The following is a 6,001-nucleotide window of genomic DNA, read 5'->3' as shown; positions in this document are numbered from 1 at the left end:
CCTCCTGGCCAGGACCTGGGGACACAGAGCTGGGAACCCCACTGGCCACCTCACTGGGGAGCCACTGGCTAGCTTCTCCCAGCTCTGCCTCTCCTAGAGCCATCTCTCCAGCTTTCTTTCCCTCTCTTCTCCCCCTCGCTCTAGATCTGCTAGTCCTTGAACACAGCCTTACCCCCACCATCTCACATTAGTGCTTTCGGTTCTTTCTGCCTGAAATGTCCTTCCCTCTCAAGTGGGCTCTCTTCAATTCTGGGCTTTGCCACTTCCAGACTGTGTGACCCTGAGCAAGTTACTTGATCTCTCCGTGCCTCAGTTTTCTCATATGTAAAATGGGGGACAATCATAGATTGTTGTGGGGAATGCACTCAATATGCACAAAGCACTTAGCAAGCGGTGTGCCCAACAGCTGTTAACGTGGCTGTGTGACATTGTGAGACATTAAAACCATGGAGGTTTCTGAATCCTGAGGAGGACAAGGGTTGGGGGTCCTGGGGGAAGCTCCATAGTGGCCAGGGTAGGCACCTGGGGGGCTTAAAGTCATGGCTCTTTACCAACTAGTAGGGAAATACTTCAGTATTTCTAACAGTACGTTTGTACTGGTTCCTGCCTGTTGAGCCTCAGCCCAGGTGGCCAAGCGGCATAGTTGGGACCCCAGAGCCTGCAGGCAGGGGGCGCTCCAGGTGGGCAAGGGTGTGCTGCCAGGAGATGCAGCCTTTGGAACTGCAAGGCAGAGGCCAGCTGGATACAGACACGTCCAGGGCAGATGCCAGCGTAAGCGGGGCCCATTAAGGAGCCACCACATCCCCACCCCAATGCCCATGAAGACACTACCCAGAGGGTAAATGCTGCCTCTGGGCAAAGCCCCCAGAGTGGCTGAGCCTACTCTGGAGTGCCTGAGAACATCCTGGCATCGTCTCAAATCAGCAACATCCAGTTTTTTTTGCTTGATGGCAGGAATTCAAAACAGTGATTAAAATGGGTCCTAAAAAGAAGAAAGTTTCTTGTTTATTTGCAGATGTGAATTTTGGATTGGGAAATGTGTACTCATGGCATTAACTATTCATATTCTGCTACCAGGCTGATCTTAAATTCATCCACTACTCATCCAGCCAGTGTTTAGCCAGTGCCCATGTCAGGCACTTAATCAGTTCACCCAAGTCAGGTCTCTCCTCCCTTCCTGCCCTTAGTACTTCACACCGTCCCCCAGCTGTCTCCATCTCGTACCAGTCTTGAATCATACTGGCCCCGACTTTTACTTGAGTCCTTACTATGTAGCAGGCTCTATGCCGAGAGCTTTACAAGCTTTGTTGCATTATTGAATCCTTACCATAACGGTCTGGGGTCATTGATAGCAGGCCTATTTTACGGAAATGAGCACAGATAGGAGAAATGGCTTGCCCAAGGTCACACAGGTAGTGGCTGCAGAGCCTGGATTGGAACCCAGTTTGGCTGAGAATCTATGCACCACATCACCACATTATTGTAGGTACTTAAGAAATATTTGCGAAATGCCCATGTTAGCCTCCTTGTCCTTACCTCTCCAAGAATAGGGCTGTCCAGAATCTCTCCCAGGGCTCTGTCACTAGCTTCTCAGAAAGGCACAACTTTTATAACCCGAGCTCTGAAGCTCGGGTGGGTGGAAACATGGCAGGAAGTCCAGCCTCCTGGCCGGTTTGTGCTCAGTGGAGCCCTTCAGAGGAGGGAGGGGTCCTCTTGGCACCGGAAGGCTAGGGGCTTCTGGCCAAAACTGATGGGGCTAGTCACTGGGGTCCTAGGAGTAGGTTCTAGTCCTGGGCCAACAGACCCCAGGGAGGAAGTAGGTGGGGGCCTTGTGGTTTTGGGGGTGGGCCCTTTCCCTTAGGAGCCACATCAGTGCTATGGAGCCTGGGGCAGGGCCTCCAGCTCTCAGGAGGGGCCCGAGGAGGCTCCTGTTGCAGGATGTAGCAGTCACAGGACCCAAGGGAGTTAGGATGTATGTTGGGGTGTGTGTAGAGGAGAGCAGGGCTAAAGGCAGGCCTGGGAGGGGCCCAGTGACCACATTGTGGCCACTCCCCATGCTCTTTCCATATATGGCACCCATGCCATGCCTCTGCAGCCAGACAGGTCTGGGTTCAATCCCCACTGTCACTCAGTAGCTGTATAAATGTTGGCCAGTTACTTTCCCTCCTGAGCCTCACTTTTCATGTCTGCAAAATGGGAATAATAATCCATCTATGTCTTTTGGTATTGTGAACATTCATTGGGGCAATTCATGTGGATGTTCCAAAAAAGTTGCTTATTTTAATTTCCATTTTATAGATGAGAAAATGGAGACTCAGAGAGGTTAAGTGATTTACTCAAGGTCACACAGCATGTCTGTGGCAAAACTGGGATTTGAAATCAGAGCCCAGAGAGGAAACTGGCCATCCAGTGAAAGGGAAATTTGGTGTTACTATGTAATGCAGCTCCAAGACCTCAAGTCCTCACTCCCAACCAAACTGCTCTGCAGACCTCCTCTTCCATGAGAATCTTGATGCCACCATTGTGAGTGCACGTAGCTGACTGTGTCAGCATCCACTCCTTCATTAACTGCTGTCCAGCGCAGTCATCTCAATGGTGGGCAGGACTCACCTCTAGGCGGCTTTTAGATTTTCCTTGTGGATAATTCCTTTCCCTTTCACAGTCAGAGTTGTGGTTAGGGCAGGTGTTAAACTCCATTCTTGGGCTGGAACATGGCACAGAAGGGCTGATGATGAAAGGGCTGGTTCTGGAAGACAGCAGCTATGCAGGAAATGCTAGGGCAACGTTAGCTATGGGCTCCCAGTGCAGAGGGCCTGGGTTTGATCCCTGGTCAGGGGACTAGATCCCATATGCATGCCGCAACTAAGAGTTCGCAAGCCACAACTAAGGAGCTGGCAAGCCGCAACTAAGGAGCCCATGAGCCGCAACTAAGATCCAGTGCAATCAAATAAATAAATAAGTCAATGGCTGATATTAGTATGGTTTGGTGCCATATTTCAGATGGGATGTACTTATTCTAGGATCTCAGCATCATCATCATGGACGTTTTGGTTGGAAGATGCTTTAAAAGTTGGCAGGTCCCCCTCATTTCTGTCAATTGGGTCTCAACATTACTGCCAAGTGCTGTCCTCCTGCCTGAGCAGAGAAAGGCTCTAGGGTTAATTTCCTCATCTGAGTCACTAGGGGCTGGTGCAGGATATTGGTGGAAGCACAGAGGTCTCCCTTCCCTTCCAAGATCTGGCCTCTCTAAACAGGATAGGAGGAAAGATTTTGGCTGGAGCACCATGAATTCTGTATGTTTACCTCATGGACTAATCTCTGCTGAGAGATGGGAGATTTCCTGGGGGTCTCCTCCATGAAAGGGAAGCCCTGGGAAGGACACAGAGAGGTACAAGACATCATTATTGTTTGTCTCTGAGCCCCAGTCTATTCATCTATAAAATGGGAAAGTTAACCCACAGGAAATGTCTAGTACTGTACTGGGAACTGAGTAGCCCTCAGGGAATAGAGGCTGTTAGTTGTCACTGTTATTTTGAGGAACAGAGAACAAACATATGGATACCAAGGGGGAGGGGGGGTTGGGATGAATTGGGAGATGGGGATTGACATATATACACTATTGATACTGTGTATAAAATAGATAACTAATGAGAACCTACTGTATAGCTCAGGGAACTCTACTCAATGCTCTGTGGTGACCTAAATGGGAAGGAAATCCAAAAAAGAGGGGATATATGTACACATATAGCCGATTCACTTTGCTGTACAGTAGAAACTAACACAACATTGTAAAGCAACAGTACTCCAATTAAAAAAAAAAAAGAAAACTGGGTCACTGTCCTGCTGTGGATTCAGGTGGGAGGCTGGGGCAAGTGGGTGAGGCTTGGGTTCCCACCACTTCATCAGCTCTGTGTTACTTGAGTTCTCATCTGTAAGACAACAATTCCTGCAAGGCAGGAAGAGTTACTGAGATATAACTTGGTGTTTTTCATTTGCTGCTGCTGCTAAGACTCAGAGGGAAGCAGAGGACTTTTCCCTCTCCTAGCCCAGGAAAGTGCTGGAATCTTGGAGTTCCGGATCTGCGGCTCCTGCCTCAGGGGTGTACGGATGGCTCCTGTGTTTCAGGGTGCAAATCGGAAGGGGGCTGGCACAGAAGACCACCTCTATTCTTCTTTACGGGGGCGTGGAGACTCTGGGGGAGTGATGAGGGAGCAGAGAGTAGAGGGAGGCGGTGCGGGGTAATGCATAGGGGCTGCTTGGTAGTCGTGTTGAGCTGTGAGAACCTCAGTTTCCTCACTTGCCAAGTGGGAGCAGCATAGGAGAGGCACTGGGTGAGTGAAGGTCTGTAAGACCTTTGGCCTAGTACCTGCAGAGCAAATACTTGTCTTGGTTTGGGTTCCCTAGAAACAGAACTTCAGACCAGGATTTGAGTGCAGGTAGCTGATAGGGTAGGTGATGCCAGGAGACACTGGTAGGAGAGGGGGAAAGTGAGGCAGGGAGGGAGACAGCCCATAAAGGTGTGTATCAAGCAAGTGTCCCCATGGGCACCTGGGGCTCAGTTCCTCTGGGGTGCTGTGGGGGCCAGTGTGGAGTTGTTCCCTGCTCCCAAGGGGTGAGGAAGCAAGGTTATATATTCACCACCCTCCAGGAAGCCCAAGAGGTTGTGGGCGGTCGGAACCCAGGAGCCATGGCCATGGCTGTTTTGGGGAAGTGCCCCAGTGTGGCCAGGGCTCCAAGCTGCTCACCTCTGACAGGATCCTGTGGGCTGGGACGGAGATCCGTTCATCGGCACCAGATGGGACCAAGGACCGGAAGCCCTGCCCTACCCTCCAGGCTCCTGGGAAACTCTCACAATAGAACGTGACATGACCCTAGGGAGCCAGAGAAGATGGAGATGGACTGTCTCAGCTCCCTTGTGAGTGGGGGCTCAAAACCCAGGTTTAATATGATACAGAAAAATAATGGAATGTGGGATGTGGACCACAAAGCGTGGCTGGGGGTCGAGGATGCATGTGGGGAGCTGCAGCACAGGGCCCAGCACTCAGCAACTGCCCAGCGAGTGTTCACTGACCCCAGTGTAAGCACCTCGTGCAGGGTCTTGTCCTGTCCCTCTCGGCCTAACCTGTAGGAGTCCTGTAGGAGAAACTCCTACCTGGCTGCCGTTCCACGTTGCGAGGTGTTCTTATGGATGTTTTTACTGTGAAGCTGTGTAGCGTCTTTTCCTGAAACACCCGCCTGTCCCTTCCTGCAAGGCCCCTCATGGGATGTGAGCTCTGTGTGCTGGGACGGACCCAGAGTCTGGAGGACAGGGGCCTTATTGTCTGTCCTGAACCTGCTGGCATCAGGAGGGCCAGGGAGACAATGACAGTCACGTGCTGTCTAAGTGGGAAGGGACTTCAGTGATAAGGCCCAACATCCCGGAGTCCAGGTAACAAGAGTGACAATGACATCACCCACAGATGACATTGTTTGAGCACCTCCCACGTGCTGGGAACTATTTTCTCTCATTTCATCCTCACCACAGCCCTCCAAGGTGGGGACTAAGATTCTCCCCATTTTACAGAGAAGGAAGCGGAGGCCCAGAGACGGGGAGCCATATTTTAGGGTCAAGCAACCACTGAGGGGTCCAGGCCAGAACTCAAATCCTGCCTCCAGAGTCACACTGTTCAGCGAGCCCCCGACCCACCACATCACCAAGATCAACGCAACGTGCGTACCCCCCAGAGAGGCTGTCCTACCATAGGTGGTCTAGAAGCTGACGTGGAAGGCAGGAGGGGGCAACTGGCTTTTTTATTCCTGTTGCTCAGGGAGGTGGCCAAAACCTTGGACCTTGTCCACGTGTGTTTTGATATCACCAAGACATGTCTTGGACATGGCTCAGATTGGCTCAGATGTGCCTGAACATGACCTAGATGTGGCTTGGATGTCCAGTCCCTAAGCCTGCCAGGGGCAAAATGACCTCTGAGTTGGGACAAAGACACACTCCAGACTGCAGGAGTCA

This window comes from Globicephala melas, chromosome 15, assembly GCF_963455315.2.
Source record: "Globicephala melas chromosome 15, mGloMel1.2, whole genome shotgun sequence".
Lineage (NCBI taxonomy): Eukaryota > Metazoa > Chordata > Mammalia > Artiodactyla > Delphinidae > Globicephala > Globicephala melas.
The sequence above is the reverse complement of the archived record's forward strand: the minus strand, read 5'-3'. Positions refer to the sequence as shown.